The 23,005-nt window shown below is 41.7% G+C and overlaps 1 pseudogene; it reads right to left on the bottom strand.

Moving 5' to 3' along the window:
- Positions 1 to 987: 987 nt before the first annotated feature.
- Positions 988 to 22,349, bottom strand: LOC101706701 (serine/Arginine-related protein 53-like; annotated as a pseudogene).
- Positions 22,350 to 23,005: the final 656 nt, after the last annotated feature.

Here is a 23,005-nt window from a genome sequence, read left to right as displayed (position 1 = left end):
TGTCTTATCACAGACACTTCCCTTGCAGAATTTATCAAACCACCCTCTACAGGCTCTAGATCCCTCACCTGTTGCACTTGTAGAGGTGTAGAGGGATTTCTTACAGTAGACCGCTGTGCAATTTCCTGGCTTTTCACAGACCATAGCTTCCTAACACTATCACCTGCCAGCTGATTCTCACTCAGCCACACTGACAAAAGCTTTTCCACCTCTTCCAGCACTTGTGTCCTCTACTTGGTTAACATCATTACTCCTTTGGCCACGTCAGCTCCTTTGATGGTGTTTTTATTCTTCAAGACAGTCGAGGCTGTGGACTTCGCCATCGTGTGCTCTGAGGCCAGATCAGTCATAAGGATACCATGCTCATGCTTGTCCACAGCGTCCTTCAACTCAATGGTTATTTCTTCAAAACCTTCTTGCCATTCTTGCTCTGCACTTTCTTGTTACCTTCATTATTGCTCTGCACTCTCTTTTTACCTCTGCAGTTTCTTTGGAGCCATGCTGGACTGAATAACACTGTAGAGTACTGTATGTGCTAAAACACACAAAAGCCTCACAGCAAGTGTGCACAGGTCTATCTGTGACTGCGATCTCGACTAGAGGAAGCCACGACCATGTGTCAGAGCAGAAAATGGCCATGGTCATGTTTGGCACCTATGAGGAGTTCGAGAACATAAGCAAAATTTTGCCAGTCAGTTCTGTTTGCAAAGCAAAGTGTTTACAGACGGAAGCATCCACGAAGCGAGGTGTCACTGCACACTGCCTCCTGCTTCTCTTCTTAGTCCCTCACTGCAGGCTCCATCTCCCTTGCTTCTCTGGGTGTGGCTGTCCATCACTCTCTCGCATACAGGGTGGCTCAGCTCAGATGGGGCGGAGTAGACTCTGCAGGGATAAACACACGGAAAGACAGGATGCCACTGAGAACTTTGGAGACCCAGCAGGTGGCGGGGAGTTTCTGGCTTTGTCATTCAATTCAGAGCCTGCAAATAACATTGATCGGTGTTAGGTACTGATGAGCAGTAGGAGGCACACAGAGAGGTGAGCGAGGCGGCTAGTGGACATGAGACTGCTGTCCCCTCCGTGTGGTGTCTCAGATCATCAGCCCTGGATAGGGCTTTACAACAGAAGCAGTGCCCTTCTTGTAGGCCAAATCAAAGACCAGTGCCCTTGAGCTGAGCTTTTAAAGCCAAGGTGAAATGCATCTGCTTACCAGTGGCCTTCAGCTCCTGCACCTCTGACCGGCTGCCCCCAGGAGTACAGGACTCTGTTTTCAGGCAGACAACAGGTATTTCACTAAAGGGACAGCATGCAGTGCTCTGGCTCTGACCCTGTCTACCTGTGTGGAATGCTCTAGCCACTCCCCAGAGTGTCTGTTCCTGAGACATCTCTTGTGTATCTGTGCCCTCCTAACAATGCACTGCTTTGGCCAACTCTGACTCTGGTTCTCTACTAGGACGGGTGCCACAAGAAAGCCCTGTGAAGGGGGCTCACCCACCCTCCTCCCGACGCGTGCCTGGGTACAGCCCCTGCTCTGTGTGGTCCCTGTAGAAGACAGTGGTCTGAGCCACCAAGCCCATCCAACACTGGGCCACCCTGTAGGTTCTCTAGCATCCTCCCAGCTCCCTGCGTGTGCTCTGTGCTCTTGCTATGCTGAAACATGCTCTTCGGGGCCAGGCCTGGGATCTGCCTAGTGCCCTCCAGGCAGACGCAGATGAGGATTACATCCAGGACATTCCGATTTGGTCAGCAGTCCCCAACCTATAGCAGCCTAGGGCTGAGAGGGGTGGCAGCAGGGAAGTATCACTGCAGTTCAAGTCCATGGCCTCTTCTCCTGTCCTATGACTCAGTCAGAGGGACAAGCCTTGTGAGGGAGCCTGGAACTAGAATCGTTCCAATTAGGGCTTCAGAGTCAGGCCACTCTCCTTTCTATTATGTATTGAACGGACTCGCTCTTCTAGTGTCTTTTCAAGCAAGGCATCACCTGTGCAAACTGTGCTGAAATAGCGCCCCCTGTGGCGGAACTCTTCACCACCACGCTCTGCTTTCATACCCCCCAACCCACCATTGCCAAGAGGCTTCTTTGCAAGACATACTTTTACTAAGGGCTCACATCCACTGAGCATGTTCCATGTGTGTCTGTCATGGTCCCATGGTCTCGTTTAACCCTCACAAGCCCTGGGAGAGAAGCAGTGTTATCACTATCCCAGCATCACGGAGGAGGAAGCACGCTCGGGGCAGTGTCCCATGACCTCCCAGCATCATGGAGCCAGGCCCCGTGGGCTCCAAGTCTCACTCATCGAGGGGCCATCCAGAGGATCCCGAGTGAGTCTGTTCTCCCACACCCGGTTTTAATTCAGGGGAACCACTGGGCAGGCTTCAAATGTGGTTACAGTGAGCTGACCGATAATAATGACAGCCAAGACTGAGGACCTGCGGTGTGCCAGGCACTGTACAGTGTCTGCCTCTTGACAACTCGGCAGAATATGTATTTATCTCTGCTTACAGGTGGGCTCCCAAGGCTCAGGGAGTTTGAGCAGCACCGTCACTGACAACTTGGCTCTGGAGCCCAGGAGGCTGAGTTCAAGCAGGAACCCCTACTCACCAGCTGTGTGACCTTGCATCCTTTTAAACCTCGACAGGCCTTTGTGTCCCCACCTGTACAGCAAAACAGTGATGGAACTTATCTCTTAGCATTACCACAGGATTGGTGGCACACAAGTCAGGTGCCTAGAACTGTCCTTACTGCATAGTAGGAACTTGTGATGGTCTCGACTGTCTGCTTGGTTGGCTTGAGAGATGCCTGGGTTAGTAAGGCACACTTCTGAGTGTGTAAAGGAGGGTCTGCGGGTGTGACCTTGGGGACTCTGTCTGGTCCCTGGCCTCTTCCTGCTCTCTGCTTTCCAGGTGCAGCTTCCCTCCACCACACCTCTCCATTGTGATGTTTCTTTCTTGGAGTCAGCTAACTATGGACTGAAACCTCTGAAATCATGAGCCAAATAAACCTCCTTTGAATTGTAGGTACCAGGTACTTTGTCCCAGCAACAAAAAGCTGACTAATGCAGAGCTCAGTAGATGGAAGCTATTGTCATTATTACTCCAAAGGTCCAGCTTTTTCTTCTTCTGTTAGACTGCTCTATCCTCCAATCTTCTCGGGATAAGAATAAATTACACATTAAAATAAACAGTATTCTCTTACTGCATTAATGATAAATGCTTAAATAAAGGATGAGATCAACAGCAGTCCAAGTTCGTCTGCGTGACAGTCCCCTTGAATGCTCACAGGACAGCACAGCTAGAAAATAAGAGCCTAGAAAAGTGGCGCTCATGGCGAGGAAGAGATCCACTTAAACCTCTCCTTCATCCACCTTAGCTTCATCCTTTCCCTTCTCACCAAGATCTGAGTGGTAAATCCATGTTTTTGGCACTGCAAGGACAAATTTTCCATACATATCACACTCGTTGTGACTTCTAGGTTAGTCCCTTGTCTGGCACGAAGAGAGAGGTCCAGAAGATCTGAAGGTCTACTACGTTGACTTCTGGCCCAGCTTTCTGATGCACAACAGCTAGAATGCCCCCAAATCCAGTCCTCTTGAGTGATCTGGGGCCATTTCAGATCTAAACCATAACAGTGCCACCGATACTTCCCTGTCTTGATTTGTCCAGCAAATGTGAAGCTGAACTTGAGTAGCAGAATCAGCCCTGTGTCCACCCAACAGTTGCCCCCAGCAGCATTTTACACTTCTATACAATCAGTATCTTGCTTTTTTTCCTGTTACATTTTATGACGCACATTATTAACAATTGTTAATTTGCATGTTGAGTGGCTGCATAATAACACATGGTGCTTCATACCATAATTTACTTATTTCCTAGTTGGACATTTGGGTTGTATCTAGTTTTTGACAATTACAAATAATGCTGACAGAATTCATTGATGATTTCTTTAGGCTAGATCACTGTGAGTGAAATTACTATGTCAAATGTATAGACATTTGTTTTGAAGGCTTTTAGAACACAGGAAATACCTGTCCTTTCAAGTTCTGTGACTCCTTGGGCAGGGAATAACGTGTCACGGCCCTGGTGCTAGTCCAGCACTGGATCCTGTGTTCCCACCGAGGATGTCCTCACCCTCTGTCCACCTTCCCACCCAACACACAATTATGGGTTCCGATAATTATAGGGTGCCAGGATAGCCTCTGGGAATACACAGAAAGCACAACTTCTACTAGTGAAGAAAAGGTGGGAGGGGTGTAAAAAGGCAGCATCCACGGACCACTTCTCAAAAGAGCTCAAAGGTTTCCAGAGATGTAGTTTCGTTAATGTTACTGATTTGTTATTTTCCCTTTGCTCCAAATAGAAACCTCCTGCACTGGCTTGTGTTTCATGCACCGACCATGTTCTTGTTTTCTTGAACTTCCCTACAATGGCTTTGACACCGAGACTGCTGAGCCATGTAAACAGCAAGGCCCCATGCTAAATCTGCTCATTACTTACCCATAAGAGCCATGGGGTGACAGGAAAATTGAGGAACCCAGCCTAGAGCATCCTGGGCAGAATTAAAAGGGTGTGCAGGGCAGAGCCCCAGGTGAAATTTGTACATGCGGTTTGCTTTCTTTCAAACTCATCTATTTGTATCTTCCTGCATGCGTAGACTCAACTTTCTGACTTTTTGTGCATTTTTGTGTGGAAATTAATAGAATAATGGCTCCCCGAAAGATGCTCATGTCGTTATGCTGAATGAAAGAGCTAGACACAAGTAGTCCATATTTCCACTTACTTGAAATGTCTGAGAGAGCCAAGTTCACAAACACAGATGTGGAAGAGAAGTTAGCGAGAGCTGGGAGGGGAATGTGGAGATAGAGCCTGATAGGTACAGACTTTCTCTTTGGGGTGATAAAGAGGTTTGGAAACAGAAACAAGTGATTACTATACAGTGTTGTGGTGTGATAGTACATACCCTAAATCGTACATTTTTTAAATCGTTAAATGACAAATTTTGTGTTATATATGCTTACATTTTAATGAAATACATGTAGATATTAATAAAGAAAATTTAAAAAACAAAATGTCGTAACAAAATAATTAGAGAATAACAGTAGTTAACATACTGTGTACCAAGATCTTAAAAAAATGGCCAAAATGTTACTCAGGCCACAGGAAATAGACAAAAAATACTCTCTCTTTTACAGAAACAAACAAATAATAGCACCAAAATTTCTTCTCTGTGAACTAAAAGAAAAGAGTATATAAATGAAACAAGTTAGCAAATATATTGAAATATTTTTCAAGCAACAGAATAGAGAATTTGGGGAATTATTAGAACTTCTCCCTACTTCTTACTTCTCTATCTTCATTTTGCTCATTGTTTATATGTGTAATATTTTGAGTTTATCATATAAGAGAAATCATGTAATATTTAAATTGGTGTGTGACTTATTTCACTTAACATTATATTCTCAAGTTGCAACCATTTGCCTTTGAATGCAAGTTCATCTTCATGGCAGAGTAGTACTCCACTGCATGTAAATACCACATGTTCTTTACCCATTCATCTGTTGATTGACATCTACATTGTTTCCATAATCTAATTATTACAAATTTGCTGCTATAAATATGAGTATCATATATTCCTATAATATGATGACTTTAACTTTTGGGGGAAGACATCTAGAAGGGAGATATCTGGGGAAAATGGAATTTCTCTTTTTAGATTTTTAAGAAATCTTCACACTGATTTCCAGAGAAGTTGTACTACTTTAAATTCCCATCAACAATGTAGAGGGTTCCTTTTCCCCCACATCCTCACCAGTGTTTGTTGTTATTAGATTTTTTGATGACTGCCATTCTTTCTGGGGTAAGGTGGGATCTCAGTGCAGTTTTAATCTGCATTTCTCTCATGGCCGGTGATGCTGCACATTTCTTCGTGTATTTATTTGCCACTTCACTTCTGAAAAGTGTCTGTTCATTTCAGTTGTCCATTTTTATTGGGTCTTTCATGGGGGGTCTAATATTTTTTGTTATTTACATATTCTAGATGTTAGTTCCTCATACTGAGCAATGGCTGGCAAAAATTCTTTCCCTTTGTGCAGGTTGCCTTTCACTATGTTGGTGTTTCCTTGGCTGTGCAGAAGCTTTTTAATGTGACATGATCCCATTTGTTGATTCTCAGTATTATTTCTTGTGGCCCTGGGGCCCTGTTCAGGAAGTCTGTGCCTATGCCTATGTCTTCAGGAGTTGTTTTATCTCCAGCAGATTAAGGGCTTGTGTTTTAACATTTAGATCTTTAATCCATTTTTATTTCAGTTTAGTACTTGTTGAAGTATATGGGTCTAGACTCAGTCTTCTGCATGTGGATAGCCAATTTTCCCAGCACCGTTTATTAAAGAGGCTATTTTTCCTCCAGTGTATATTTTTGGACCTTTTGTTGAAGATGAAATAGTCAAATGTGTCTGGGGTTGTTTCTCCTTCCTCTATTCTGTTCAATTGATCTACTTTTCTCTTTTTCTTCCAGTACCATGCTGTTTTTACCACTGTAGTTTTGTAATATAACTTCAAATCAGGGATAGTGATGCCTCCTGCTTTGCTATTGTTCCCAGAATTACTTTTGAGGAATACTATTGGTGTTTTGAGTGGGGTTGTGTTAAATCTATGTCCTAGTTTTGGAAGCATGGCCATTTTGACTATATTAGTTCTGCCTATCCAGGAACATGGGATATCTTTCCATTTTTGATGTCCTCTTCAGTCCTCTTTTTCAGAGTATTGTAATTTTCATTATAGAGGTCTTTCACTTCTTTGATTAGGCTAATTCCTAAGTATTTAATTTTTCTTGATGCTATTGTGAATGGTATTGTTTTCCTAACTTCTTTCTTAGTGAGCTCATTATTAGTGTATGGGAATGGTACTTTTATTTTGTTTTGTTTTGTTTTGTCTTAAGATCAATTCTCAATATGTAATGTAGTTCAGGCTGGCCTTGAACTCACTGTGTAACCCAGGCTGGCCTCTAACTTGCTGCCATCCTCCTGAGTGCTTGCATTACAGGGGTGTACCACCACACCCAGCTGGTATGCTATCTATTTTTGTGTTTTTATTTTGTACCCTGCTACATTGCTAAATTTGGCTATTAATTCTAGTGGTCTTTTGGTAGAATTTTCGGGGTCTTGTAAATATAAAATCTTGTCAGCTGGAAACAAGGTTACTTTGACTTCGTCCCTTCATATAAATATTTATTTATTTCTCTTGCATACTTGCTCTTGCTAATATTTCAAGGAATATGTTGAACAGGAGTGGTGATATTGAACATCTTTGTTCCTGATTTTAGAGGAAAAGCTTTCAGTTTTTCCAATTTAATATGTTGGCAGTGGGTTCATCATGAATGGCTTTTATCCAGTTGGGATAAGGTCCTTCTGTACCTATTTTCTTCAGGGTTTTTATCATGAGTGAATGTTAAGTTTTGTCAAAGGTTTGTTTTTCTGCATCTATTGGCATCATTTTGTGATTTTTGTTTGTTTGTTTTGTTTTGTTTTTTGGTACCAGAGATCGAACTCAGGACCTTGCGCTTGTGAGGCAGGCATGCTGTCACTGAGCTAAATCCCTGGCCCATCGTGTGATTTTTGTCCTCGCTTTTTTATGTGATTAATTACATTTATTGATTTGTATATGTTGAACCATCCTTGTATCCCTGGAGTGAAGCCTACTTGTCATGATGTATGATCTTTTTGATGATTTGTTGCATTCTGTTTGATGATACCTTGTTGAGAATTTTTGCATCTATGTTTATTAGATAGATTGTCCTGTAGTTCTCTTCTTTGGTTGGATCCTTGTCTGGTTTGGGGATCAGGGTAATCCTAGCTTCCAAGAATGATTTGGGGAGTACTCCTTCCCTCTCAATTTCATTAAAAAGTTTGAGGAATATTAATGTTAGATCTTTCCCGAAATTCTTGTAGAATTAGGTTGGAATCCATCTGGTCCTGGACTTTTCTAAATTATTGTTTTTTATTACTACTTTAATTTCATTGCCTGTTATTGGATTGTTTGAGATTTTTAAGTCTTCTTGGTTCAGTTTTAGTAATTCATATATATCTAGTAATCTCTCCATTTCTTCTGAGTTCCATAATTCTTTGGCATATAGGTTTGTGAAACAGCTGCTAATAATTTTCTGGATTTTGACAGTGCCCATAGTGATTTCTTCCTTTTCATTTCTAATTGCATTGATCTGTGTCTTTTCTTTCCTTTTTTGGTAAGATTGGCTAGGGGATTGTCTATTTTGTTTATTCTTTCAAAGACCTAGCTCTTCAATTCATTGATTCTTTGATACTTTTTTTTTTTTGGTACCGGGGATTGAACTCGGGAACTTGCGCTTACGAGGCAGGTGGTGAAACCACTGAGCTAAATCCTCAGCCCTAATTCATTGATTCTTGGTTTTGTTTTTTAATCTCTATTTTATTGATTTTTGCTCCAATCTTTATAATTTTTTTCTTTGTACTAGCTTTCGACTTGGATTGTTCTTGTTTTTCTAGGGCCCTGAAATGCATCATCAGGTTATTTATTTGAGCTCTTTCTGTTTTTCTGATGTGGGAATTCACAGATATAAACTTCCTTCATAGGATGGCTTTCATTTTGTCCCATAAGTTCCGGCATGTTGTACTGGCATTATCATTTAATTCTAGGAGCTGTCATTTCTCCCTGAATTTCTTCTGTGACCTATTGATTATTCAGGAGTGAGTTGAGCAGGTGGGACAGGACAGAAAGTCAAAGGAGCACAAGAGAAACTGAGGTCTCTGATGTGGGAAGCAGTCACTCTCCAGTTCACCTGAGTCTCTATCACGCTTAGATATGCCCTCGCCTTAATCAGCATGAGATCATCTAAAGTAGCCATTTCAACGTGTCATCGCTCTACACCAATGTTTTTCTGACTTTACTAATAATGTCAGCCTTTTCCCTTCTCAAGGCCAAAAATCCTTCCCTTCTACCTTTCTTCCTCCCCTGGGCTGCCCTTCCTCACACTTCTTTTAATTTTTTTGGTTGTACTGACTATTGAACCCAGGGCCTTGCCTAGGTATGCTAGGCAAGCACTCTACCATTCTGATCCCTTTTTAAAAGTTTTTTTTTTTTAATTTTTGAGACAGCATCCAGCTAATTTGCCCAGGCTGGCCTTGAACATGCAATCCTCCTGTCTCAGCCTCTGGAATAGCTGGATTGCAGGCCTGTGCCACCATGCCAGGGGTCTCCTTCTGCTCTTAATGGGATCTTTTTCCACCACCATGAGGATCTGCTCAGTGAGATATGTCCTCTCTCTGCTTATGGATTTAGTCCTTCCTGTTTATTAATGTCTTCCTCTTTTTTTTTTTTTTGCATTTTACAATTTTATTCTAGTTTTGCTATTCACGATGTTTGATTCAGTTCAAATCAACAAATATTCAAACCTACGTAAGAGAAGGCTGAAATGATATTGCACTTTCATATAACAAGCTAAGTTCTTTTTAAGAGTAAAAGTTAATATTGGGATTCAAAAACCTAAATTTTCAAAGTTACTGTTGATTTAATCATCAATATATTACTTAGGCCACAGGACTGGCCGTTAATCTCTCTTGTCAGAGAGCAATTAATCTCTTGAACCACTTCCTCAGTTTCAGCTTTTTCAATAAATAAATTTGGATGAGCCAGAGAATTGTCATCACAGCACTTGATAGCACTAGGGATGTTGCTGGGGTCTATTTCTTCTTCAACACTGGGTGGATCAGCAACTACAGATGCCGGTCCTGATGTTGAAGATGTTTCTCTTCACTGGGTTTCACTGACTTTTTGACTTCTCTACTTGATCTGAATGTCTGCTGAACAAAAGAATCTTTTTTTTTTTGCTTAAATTCTTTTATTGGTACATTTTAGGTATACAATATGTTTACATTTATCACTAGGTGCTTGTACCTGTACGCGATGTATCTTGGTTCTTATGTTTTCCCCATTTCCTGTCCACCCTTCCCTATTTACATAGACTTCGTTTCCATTTTTTTTCCTTTCCTCCTAATTTTTCTTTTCCCTTCTTCCCTTTCCCCTTCCCCTCCCATGACCCCTATACGTTTGGACCTTTTCCTATTTCAAATTGTCAATTATTCATTTTAATCCTCATTTAGACTTTCAGTTTCTCACACTAGAGAAACTATTCGGTATTTACACATGTATGTCCTATTTATTTCACTTAAGAGGATGGCCTCAACATGCATCCATTTAGCTATAAATGTCTCTAGTTTCTCATTCTATATGGCTGAGTAGTACTCCATTTTATATAAAACACCACATCGTCTATATCCAGTTTCCAGTTGATGGGCACTTGGGCTGTTTCCAAGCTTTAGCTATTACAAACTGTGCCGCTATAAACATGGGTGCACATATATTGCTGTGGTATGATTCTTTTAATTCTTTGGGGAAGATACCCAGCAGGGGAATAGCTGGGTCAAATGGGACCTCCAGTCCTAGTTCTTTGAGGTATCTCCATACTGATTTCCACCGTGGTTGCACCAGTCTGCACTTCCACCAGCAATGGAGAAGGGTTCCTTTCTCCCCACACCCCCACCAGCATTTGTTATTGGTTGATTACTTCATAGCAGCCATTCTTTCTGGGGTGAGGTGGAATCTCAGTGTTGTTTTCATCTGCATCTCTTGAATGACCAGTAATGATGAACATTTTTTCATATATTTATTTGCTGCTTTTACTTCTTTGTCTGAGAAATGTCTGTTCATTTCAGATGCCCATTTTTGAATTGGGTCTTTGAATTTGGGGGGTCTGATTTTTTTCAGTTCTTTATATATTCTAGATAGTAGCCCTTTGTCTGAGGTACAGCTGCTAATTTTTTTTTCCCACATTGTAGGTTGTCTCTTAGCTCTGTTGGTGGTTTCTCTTGCAGTGCAGAAGCTTTTTAATAAGATGAGATCCCCGTTGATTCTTTGTGCTAGTTCCTGTGCTACTGAGGTTTTGTTCATAAAGTCTTTCCCTATGCCAATGTCTTCAAGAGTTCTCCTAACCTATCTTCCAGCAAGTTTATTGTTTCTGTTTTAATATTTAGATCTTTAATCCACTTTGATCTTAGTTTAGTGCATGGTGATAGATATGGGTCTAATTTTAATCTTTGGCAGCTTGAAATCCAGTTTTTCCAACACCATTTATTAAATAGTCTATCTTTCCTCCAATGAGGTGGTAGGCACCTTTGTCAAAGATGAGGTGGCTGAGTATGTCTGGAGTGGTTTTTTGTGTTTTTGGTACTGAGGATCAAACTTGGGTCCTTGTGCTTGTGCAACCAGTGGCGAAACCACTGAGCTAAATCCCCAGCCCCTGTCTGGAGTTGTTTTTCCATCTTCTAATCTATTCCAGTGATCCTCAGGTCTGTTTCTTTGCCAGTACCATGCTGTTTTTAATCACAGTAGCTTTGTAGTATAGTTTCAAGTTGGGGATTGTGATACCCCCAGCCATGTCTCTGTTGCCTAGAATTGCTTTTGCTATTCTAGGTCTCTTCTGCTTCCAAATGAATTTTTGCATGGTTTTCTCTAGTTCTGTGAAATATATTGTTGGAATTTCAATGGGCATTGCATTAAATCTATATAGCAGTTTTGGAAGTATGGCCATTTTCACGATATTGGTTCTTCCTACCCAGGAGCAAGGGATGTCTTTCCATTTTCTTATATCTGCCTCGATCTCCTTTCTCAGAGTGCTGTAGTTTTCAGAGGTCTTTTGCTTCCTTTGTTAGATTGATTCCTAGATATTTCTTTTTTTTGGATGCTATTGTAAAAGGAATTGTTTCCCTAATTTCTCTCTCAGTGAGTCTGCTATTTGTGTATAAGAAGGCTATTGTTTTTTGAGTGTTGACCTTATATCCAGCTACTCTACTGAATCTGTCAATTAAGTCTAGAAGTCTTCTGGCGGAGTTTTTTGGGTCTTCTATGTAAAATATCATATCATCAGCAAATAATGACAGTTTAACTTCTTCCTTTCCTATCTTTATTCCTTTTATTTCTTTCTCTTTTCTAATTCCTGTGGCTAATGTTTCCAGAACAATATTGAACAGGAGTGGTGATAGTGGGCATCCTTGTCTTGTTCCTGATTTTAGCATGAAAGTTTTCAGTTTTTGACCATTTAGTATGATGTTGGCTGTTAGTGTTTCATAGATAGCCTTAATCAGGTTGAAATAAAGACCATCTATTCCAATCTTCTGTAGGGTTTTTTTTTTTATCATGAATGGGTGTTGGATTTTGTCAAATACTTTTTCTGCATCTATTGAATGGTCATATGGTTTTTGTCCTTGACTCTGTTAATATACTGTATTACATTTATTGATTTACGTATGTTGAACCATCCTTGGATCCCTAGGATGAATCCAACTTGGTGAGGGTGTATGATGTTCTTGATGACCCTCTGTATTCTGTTTTCCAGTATCTTGTTGAGGATTTTTGCATCTATGTTCATTAGGGAGATTGGCCTGTAGTTCTCTTTTTGGGTTGGGTCTTTCCCTGGTTTTGGAATCAAAGTAACACTTGGTTCCAGGAATGAATTTGGAAGACTTTCTTCCCTTTCAATTTCCTTGATGAGTTTATAGAGTAATGGTGATTGTTCTTTAAATGTCTTGTAGAATTCAGCAGTGAAGCCATCAGGACCTAGGCTTTTCTTTGTTGGTAAATTTTTTATTACATTTTCAATTTCACTCATTGTGATTGGAGTGTTTAGAATTTCTATATCTTCTTCATTTAACTTTGGCAATTCGTATGTATCTAGGATCTGTCTGTCCATTTCTTCTGTGTTTTCCATTTTATTAGAGTACAGGTTCTCAAAGTAGGTATTGATGATCCTCTGGATTTCTGCTGGGTCTGTTGTAACTTCACCTTTTTCATTCTTAATTGCATAGATTTGAGCCTTTTCTTTCCTTTTTTTTGATAAGGTTGGCTAAAGGTTTATCGATTTTATTTATTCTTTCAAAAAACCAACTCTGATTCATTGATTTTTTTTTGTATTGTTTTCTTAGTCTCCATTGCATTGATTTCTGCTCTGATCTTTATAATTTCCTCTCTTGTATGAGTTTTGGGTTTGTTATGCTCTTCTTTTTCTAGGAGCTTGAGGTTCAGCATTAGGTTGTTTATTTGAGTTCTCTCTGTTTTCCTAATATGGACATTCACTGCTGTGAATTTCCCATGTAGAACTGCTTTCATTGTGTCTCATAGATTCCTATATGTTGTACTGGCATTATCATTTACTTGTAGAAACTGGCTAATTTCTTCTTTAATTTCCTCTATGACCCATTGGTTGTTCAGGAGGGTGTTATTCAATTTCCATGTGTTTGTGGGGGTTTTGTGGTTTCTCATGTTATTGATCTCCAATTTTATTGCACTATGGTCTGATAATATACAGGAGGTAACTTCAATTCTTTTACATTTACTTAAACATGTCCTATGAGCTAGCATGTGGTCTATTTTGGAGAATGACCCTTGTGCAGCCAAAAAGAATGTATATTCTGATTTTGTGGAATAGAACACTCTGTAAACATCTATTAAGTCCATTTGTTCAATGGCTTGGTTCTAGAATTTCGTTGTTCATTTTTTTCTCTAAATGATCTGTATATTTGTGATAGTCAGGTATTGAGGAGGTCCCCCACTGCAATTGTTATTAGTGCTTATTTGGTTTTTCATGTCCATTTATATTTATTTTGTATAGTTGGAGACATTCATATTTGGTGCCTATATATTTATGATTGTCATCTCTTCCTCTTGGATTGTTCCCTTCACAAGGATGTAGTGACCATCTTTGACTCTCTTAATTAGTTTTGTTTTGAAATCTACTTTGTCTACAAATAAGATTGCTACCCCTTCTTTTTTCTGGGTTCCTGTCATGTGGAGAACTATTTTCCATCCCTTTACTTTCAGTCTATGAATTTCTTTTCGACTTAGATGTGTTTCTTGTATACAGCATATTGTTGGATTTTGGTTCTTAATCCATTCTGCCAGTCTATTTTTTTTTATTAGTGAATTGAGGCCATTAACCTTGATGGTTATAATTGATAGATATTGACTCATCCTTGTCATGATGTTTTACTGTTGTTGGCTCTTTTTTTATTTTTCCCCCTTGCCCTTTAGTTTCTTGCCTTGCCTGGTGACTTCACTCTGCTGGGCCTCATTGTGATCTTCATTGTCTTTTTCTAGCATACTGTTTAAAATTGTTTGGAGTGCTGGTTTGGTGTTCATGAAATGTCTCAGGTGTTCTTTGTTGTGAAAGTATCTAATTTCCCCCATCAATTTTGAAAGATAATTTTGCAGGATACAACAGTCTAAGTTGGAAGTTATTTTCTTTTAGGGCTTAAAATACTTCACTCCAGGATCTCCTTGACTTGAGGGTCTGTGTTGAAAAGTCTGCTGTGATTCTGATGGGCTTTCCTTTGTAGGTGATTTGTTACTTTTCTCTAATTGCTTGTAGGATTTTGTTGTTCTGTTGGGTTTCTGGGATCTTGACTATTATATGTCTAGATGTAGATTTTTTTTGATCTTGGCTAGTTGGAGTTCTATATGCCTCACTTATCTGTGTGTCCAATTCTCTACCTCTGTCTGGGAAGCTTTCTACTATTACTTCTATGAACAGTTTTTTATGTCAATTGTACGTTTCTCCTGCTTTTTCATGGACTCCTATCAGTCTTATGTTATTCTTCTTTGCATCATCTAGCAGCTGCTGGATTGATTTCTTGTGGTCCCTTACTAGTTTTAAGAAATCTCTGTTTTCATGGTCATTAATGGCAACCCTGTCTTCTATATCTGATATTCTATCTTCACATTTCCTTAATCTGCTATGAATACTTTCAAAAGAGTTTTTAATCTCCTTGATATCTGTTTGAATTTGTTTCATTGATTTCATTTCTTGGTACCAGGGATCAAACTCAGGTCCTTGCACTTGCAAGGCAGGCAGCGGAACCACTGAGCTAAATCCCTGGCCCCCATTTCTTTCTTATGTTGGGCAATCATGGTTTCCATTCCTTTCTTATGCTGGGCATTCATGGCTTCCAGCATGGTTCTGAGCTCAGATTTTTTTTTTATCTGTTTCTGTTCTAGAGCCTCTAATCATGTTTTTCACTCTGCTCACCATCTCTGTAGTTATCTGGGAAATTATTTCTGTTTTGAGTTTTTTAGAGCCTCATTCATCTGTTTTGTTACTTCCTGTGCTATCAGTTCAGGGTGTCCAGTGGTTGATTATCAGACTTTTCTACCTCATTTCCCCCAGAATTTGCCTTTTGTGGGGTGGAAGTCTGAGTTTGTGCCTTGCTTCAATGTCTTCCCCTTTTTGTTTTTGGTACTGTCTTTGGTTTGATTCCTGGGTTGATACTTTGAAGTTGCTTATTGTAAGTATCTTTGTTGATGTATTCAGAACCCTTATGGAATGATTGCTTCTCAGAGGTGTCTTCCAGATATAGCTCGTCTTTAGGTTTTGAGTCTCTAATGACTCTGAGGCTATCTCATTTTCATTACACCAGGAAGGACAACTGATTAGATCAATCACAACACCTCAGCCCAAGTGGTACAATCAGCAACACCATAGCATCAAGCGCAGCTTAGAAAATGACAATTTGTGGTAGTTACTAATCTGTCACCTTTAACTGTGTGAATTAAATCAAAATCAAGGTCCAACCCAACATATGTTTAAAGTGAATAAACTCTTCAATATAGCAACTTTACCCTTTGGGATGGGGAGTTAGAAGGAGTTGGGGAGGGAGGGACAGATAGGTAGAAGTATAGGGGAAGTTTATCAGTGAGGTCAGAGGACACAGGAAGATCACACAAACTCTAAGAAACTGTTGAAGAAAAGAGGAAAAGACAGAATGAAAGAACAAAGACAAGAACAGAACAACCTAACAGCAATAGGGAGCCTAGAAATTGTATTTACTGTTCTTTAAAACTAATGACAATTGAGAGAAGGAAAAAGAGAAGAAAAGAAAAATTAAGAAGAAATCCAAATTAGGGCCAGAACAGGAATAAAAAGGGAGATGAACTGCAATGTGGGACAGCAAGAGAGCACATGAGAGAGAGAAAGAAAAGAGAAAAGAAAGGAAAAAATAAGAGAAAAATAAAAATTTGAAAAGAGTAGAAAAAGAAAAAATTAAAAAAAAATAATTTGGAAAATAACAAATAAAAAATAAAAATGAAGGGCCTCCTTCAGGGTATGTCTCTGTTGTCACAATAGACAACCTGGGCAGCAGTGTGCAGATAAGTCAATGGGTCTCAGCAAGCCAGTAGTAGACCCTTGAGATTCAGGCAGATTTCTGGCTGCAAGTCCCAAGTTGAGCTCCCTGTCCTCCTGAGGGGTTGAACTCTACAAAGTTCTACTGCAGGTTCCAGCTGCCCTTCCCCTGAAATAGTCCAGGTTCCGATGGGAGGTGATGATCCCTCCAACTTACCAAGCATGGTGGTCTGGTGTGCCTTTATTGCAGATTCTCTTCACTTTTCCAGTGGGCTTCAGTTTTCATCAAGGAGCCTGAGAGAGGCCCTCTTTCTGTTCACTTCTGCTCTATCTTCTGGTGCTCAGGACAATGGCCTCTGCAGTGTGCAACCAGGTGGCGGCACAGCCAGGAGGCCAGAGACAGGGGAAGGGGGGCCTGCAGGTGCCCACCTGGCTAAGCTGTTCAAGGGGGGTGGGGTGAGGGCAGGATGGAGCGGGACTCCACGTAGCTAGCCAAGGTCCTCACCATCCACCCGCTAAGAATCACTTTCAATAGCTTCAATTTCTTTTACACTTTTCACCTGTTCCACAGGGTGGCTTGTTCTTCCTCTTTTCTTCTCTTTGCTTCTTCCTCATCTCTTTCTTTGGCCTTCAATGCTTCATCTGCTTTTTTGGGGGGGTACCGGGGATCGAACTCGGGTCCTTGTGCTTGTGCAGCAGGCGGCAGAACCACTGAGCTAAATCCCTGGCCCTGCTTCATCAGTTTTTGTAGCAGCTTCAAGAACTAGTTGTAGTCTGGCTTTGGCCTGTTCAGCTGGTGGCAGATGTTCTAACCCAGCTGTGATGTTTCCAGTTTCCCCACGTTTAATGTGTAATTCTTTGTCCTCACCTTTATCCTTCTCTCTTTTCTCTTTTCTCTTTGTCTCTGCCTTTACATTGGTCTGTATCCCAGGATCTACTATGGGTTCTTCTGTGACTGGAGCTTTCACTGCTTCAACTATGGGACCATGGATGAGGTCTTGACCTGGACCTTCTTGTTCTGCTTTTAGACCAAGATCCCTGAACTCTATAAGATTTCCCTTGACTCCTTGAATGACTCTGACTTCATTTTCTTCTGGAGCCATAAGAAGAGCTACTGCTTGGCCAACGCCTGTGTCTTCTATCATAAGAATGTGAATGAGGCTGAAGATCTCTGGACCAAGGTCTCGACTTTGATCTTGATTTCCTTCCACCTTTCTTTCAGCTGTATGTTCTGCTATCTGAAGAACTGCTGGAAGATGACCGTCTATGATGTTTCTCTTTTCTTGTTTCTGCTTTCTTTTCAGTGTTTAGTGATCGGTGTCCCATTTCTATAAGCTAGAATGTGGGAAGCCCTGGATTCAATCCCTAGCACTGATATAGGGGGAAGAGATGCAACTCCCAAAACTGCTAGCTATCTGAAGTGCAAATTCATGTTCTCTAAAATCAAAGAATGAATTCTAGGAACAACAGAGGTTAAGACTAAGAATTTATTGAGAGAAAGAAAGCTTCTGTCTAAGAGAGACAGAAAGGGGACTGGAAAATGGGTTGTGTGTGTCTTCCTCTCTTTTTGTGACAGACCTCAAACTACCTGATCCTAAAAAACAAAACAATCCTAAACTTTCCTTCCTATGAATCCTACCATCCCATCTCCTTCCTCCTTTTCATATCTGTGACTGAAAGAGAAGTCCGTGCCTGCCATCTCCTTCCCAAACCCTCTTTCCTTACCTCCTGTCATCTAGTTTCCAGCCGGGAAACTGACCAGTGACTGTCCTGTTCTCTACCCTCCAAGACATGTGGATGCCAGAAACCACAGAGAGCAAGGAGTCCTGTCTACATTCAGGGCGTGCCAACCCTCAGCCCACAGGGCACATGCAGCCCTGGACAGCTAGTAATGTGGCCCACGAGGTCAGAAACCATATGACTATTGGCAGCATTGTTCATGATTCACCTGTGCAGAGGTGACAAGGGGACTCTGTAGGTGAGGACGCAGTGCCCACCACACACAGAGTGGGCTGTGTTACCCACGGTAGTGTGACTGGATCACACCAGTGACTATTGATAATATTTCATCCTCCCTACACATGTGTGCCTGCAAAGAAAGCATTTATTGTTATCAAGAAGACACGTAGGTTCACTTATTTAATTATTAAACTTGGTTTGTTGTGTTATTTCATGAAATAATGTTAAAATATAAAAATAAAGGAATTTTGTTACTTACGTACATTAACTATAATTAAACTCTTTATATTGCCCTAAGACAACAACTCTCAGTCAGCTTGGACACACACGGTGTCTACTGTTTTTCCTCTACACACCTATGATAGTTTAATTACCAAAGAGAGCACAGTATGAGATTAACAGCGACAGCTAACAATAAAATATGATAAGATAGGACAAACGTAAAATATATGCAGGAGCTGAGAATGTAGCTCAGTGGCAGAGCACGTGCTTAGCATGCAAATCATTCTGGGTTCAATCCCTAGCATCTAAAAAGATAAAAACCACATGCTGTCATAAAAAGTATTTAAAACTTCCAAACTGTTTACTCCTGGATTTCCCACTCAATGCTTGCTGATCACAGGTATCCTAAACCCAAGAAACCCACACTGCAGCAGAGTGGGGACAATGTGGCCTGCCCAAGGGACATCCCACACACCTGCTGCCTGCCGAGGGCCACCTCCCAGTCCTGCTCCTCCTCAGTTTGCCTAAAGTGTGACATGCTGACCTTGGGAGCATCTTCTGATTTACATGATCTCAGTCCCGAAGCACAGCTGGGATAAACCAAGGAGGTCTCCAGGCGTTAGGCCACCTTTGCCTGCTCTTACTCCGTAACCCAAGCCTTTCCCATACAGGCCCTCACCCTCCGACCCTCTTCTCCTCCTCCAGGGTGCAGCCACCAGAGAAGGCTGGCTTGGGACCTGACGGTCATGGTCACTTTCACCACTGTATTGTCCTTACCAGGGGAAGGGCCCATTGGCCAGGGCTTGGTGGAGGCCGATGGCCTGGCTATTTGGTGTCTACTGCACACTCTCCCCTTCTTGACCAGCTGTGTTCTGAGCTGTCTCACTTTTGCACATCCAAAAATGCAAACACTGTACTGTTGCCTCCCCTGTTATCTTATCTGTTCTCCCACTCTGCCTCACAGCCCAGTTATGCACCTAACTTCACGCGCTCAACACATTCTCTTCCTAGTAACCAACCCTGGAACTCCCCTCCTCCAGAGCAGTAATAACAAGGTCATTAAGGTGTTTGGAGAAAGGTAAAACTGCTCTCTCTTACCAAAAGGTGTCAATTAGAGTGCAAATTAGCAAGGAAGAGAATACAGGGATCTTCTCTAGGGTGGAGCTAAGGTCTTGTTTGGGTCAGGTGTGATCAGACCCCTGGGTTCTGTGCACCCCACTTTACAAGGGCTAAAGAGTATCAGGATGGAGCCACACACGGTGGTGCATGCCTGTGATCCCAGCTCTCTGGGAGGCTGAGGTAAGAAGAATGCAAGTTTGAGCCCAGCCTGGGCAGCTTAGCAATTTAGCAAGACTTTGTCTCAAAGTAAAAAATTAAAAAGACGGGTGTAGCTCAGTTTGCAGGCCTGGGCTCAATCCCTAGTACTAAATAAATAAATAGGAAGGTAAGCGGATGTAACGCACACCCATGAGTGGTGGATAAAACCAAATGTGTTCAGTCTCGAGAAGAAAAACTCATGTAGGAATGGGACAGCTGTCTTCAGATATTTGTAGGACAAATGTGAAAGAAGTCTTAAGGGAAACCTTTCTAAATAATAACCAAATTAATGATGACAGTATTTGTCAACATCTGTTGAGATTTATGTTATGCCCTGGTCTTAGCACTGTAGGTGTCATCTCGTTAGTCCTTCTGGCGATGGAGGACTAGGGTTCCAGCCTGGGACATGGTGCATAAAGCTGTCAGGCTCTCTGAGGCCCCTCTGAGCCCTGAGATTTACACTTCTGTGTCATGCTTCAGCTCAAGGCTGTCAATGGCTTCCTACTGGCACTATATCAACACAAACTTCTCAGCTTGCCAACAAAGGCTCTTCAAATCAACCTCTCCATGTTCGTCACCTAAACACTGGCATCACCAGTGCCACCGCTACCCCTCCTGGCGTCCCAAATGCAGCCATCCAACAACTCCCTTAACCCGCCCTAAACCTACTCCCAGTTTCTCCACCAGCAATGCCTCCTCCTCACAGAGTACTCCTAGAATGTCCTTTTCCTCCTCTTTCACCACCTCAGCAGCACTTCAACTCCTTTTGCCATCTACTGGTCACTGTCATAATTATTTAGTGCTTATTTTATCTCTTACACTGGATTGCAACTCCCTGAAGGGAGGGCTATTGAACAGGTCTCTCTCAAAGGCCAGAGAAGCAAGGCGGATCTGAGATGAGGAGGGGAGAGTTAAAAGGACATCCCAAGGCCATAGAACAATCCCCAGTCCTTTCCCAGAGAAGCAGTTTTCAAAATGACATAATCACATGTAATTCCCTGAGAATTTTTTTTTTTTAGTGTGGGGGACTGAACCTAAGGTGATGGATTCTAAGTTGCTAAATTGCCCAGGCTGGACTCCGACTTGGGATCATACTTGGCTTGTGTTTTTTCTTGCTTCCTAAGAGCATGAGTGGACTAGGGATGGAGCTCAGTGGCGCACTTGCCTGGCATGCATGAGGCTCTGGGTTCAATCACCAACACCAGAAAAAAGAATGGAAGGAAAAAGTTTGCACAAAAGCATGAAGGTGACAGGGCCAGGGATTTAGCTCAGTGGTTTCACCACCTGCCTCACAAGTGAAAGTTCTTGAGTTCCATCCCTGGTACCAAAAAAACCCCCCAAAAAAACAAAGCATGAAGGTGAGACTTTTCTGAAAACAGCTGGTCTACCCGCTAGGTAACGGGGCAGAGTCAAGGATCATTGGTCCAGGCCCTAGCCCAAGACACATGATGATGAAGGGTTTGTAAATGACTTTATTCACTTATTATAGTGAGAGCCAAGATCAGATAGTCTGTTTGCACTGAAATGAGAGAAAGAAGGCCTTAAACACTGGGAAGAGGATAACACTTTTGGATTCTTGACCAGGAAAGTGATTTCACTGTCATGCCTGGCCTAAATGAGACCTTCCATCCAAACATGCCAAGAGCAGGCTGTCCTCAACACACAGAACAGATGGCCATGAGGAAAATTTAGGATGGAACATGCAAGCTCTCCAGCACCAAGAAGTCCAGTAATTGTCTGCACCCCTGCACTGACTGTTCTTGGACCCTCAATCATAAACATCCCACTCCAGACTCCTTGGGATTATAGCCCCTTCTGAGACTCTGCAAGAACTTAGTTTCTCACCCAGCTAGCTCCTGAAATCATTCAGAATCTCAGCCCTGTCTGCATCCAGACAGAATACATCCAGCCTTTTCTCACACAGAGCCTGTGTCCTGGCGGTCTCTCATTTGCTGTTTGTAACATTCCCTACTTGAGTTTCCCTAGTTGACTTGTATGGTTTCTACATTATTATTGGTGTTATTTATTTTATTGGAAGTATTTTTTAATGTGCTCAGACAATTTTCTTATTTACCCATATTTACTTGGTTGTTTCTAACACACCATCACAAGCATTTGATAGTTTTGTGTTTCCTCTGCTTTCTGTCATTTCCGACTTAGGCTAAGAATATGCTTTCCCCCCTCTATTTTGGACCTACAAATTCCTTTTGCCAATTTTTTTTTTTGTCAGTGCTAGGGATTAAACCCAGCACCTTCACACTGAACTACAACCCCAGGCCCTTTTTATTTTTTATTTTGAGACAGGATCTTGCTAAATTGCCTAGGCTGAGCTTGAACTTGCAATTTTCCTGTCTCAGCCTCCCAGAGTGCTGATATTAAAGATGTGCCCCACCAGTCAGCTGAAATACCTCCTTCAAGTCTCTTGATATATGTGCTTTTCTCTTCAAGAGCTTCCCTTTTCCTCATTTTATTGTCCAACTGTCCTGTTTCAATTGACCCTCATTTACTTTGGCTTTGGGTTCCCCACTTTACATCACTGTAGTCCTACTCTTTTCCCATGGAAGCTGCAGAGAAAGCTAATGTCATGCAGAAAACAAACTGGAATTTCTTGTTGATTATGGGCTGCCTGAATTTTTCACATTTCTTTCCAGAAGCAATGCGGGGAGCAGCTGTGATCTGCTAGCCATGGGCAGGTGTCCTAGAACACAGGCCATCTTGCCTGGTGGAGATGGCAAGAGGACGGGCTCTTAGCTGGCTCTTCACTGCTGACCATCTTCCACAGACACTGCACTTGCATTGAGCTCAGCCTTCACGACAGCCCTGCCACACGGTTTTCTGCCTCTATCCATGGTAAAGACATTGCAACTTCAAGAAAGAGAATAACTTCCCTAGGTCACAGAGCACAACGAGGATTCAGACTCCAACCTTTCTTGCTCAACAGGTACACCCATACAACGGAGCATCGTCTTTAGATGCTGAGCTGGATTTAAGAGGCAGCTTAAAACTTCCCTTCATATGCTTCCTTTACCTTCCTTTAATTTTAAAAATAACTAATGAATCAGCCACCTTTGAATGTACTCATACAGTAAGGCTCACTGTCCTGTAAATATATTAGGTACATTGCTTTTACAAACACTCCTTATCAAAAGCACCATTTCTCTGGTTCACATGGTGGCTGTGTAGATCCCAGCAACTACATAAAACCAACAATCAAGAAGTGTTAATAAAACAGGTGCTGGAGGTGTCGCTCAGTGGTACAGAACTTGCCTAACAAGCCTGAGGTCCTCGGTTCAATTCCCAGCACCACAA

The sequence above is a fragment of the Heterocephalus glaber genome, unplaced genomic scaffold, assembly GCF_053883595.1.
Source record: "Heterocephalus glaber isolate CG9 unplaced genomic scaffold, H.glaber_assembly_v1.0 deba00000738, whole genome shotgun sequence".
Classification (NCBI taxonomy): Eukaryota; Metazoa; Chordata; class Mammalia; order Rodentia; family Bathyergidae; genus Heterocephalus; species Heterocephalus glaber.
The sequence above is the reverse complement of the archived record's forward strand: the minus strand, read 5'-3'. Positions and strand labels throughout refer to the sequence as shown.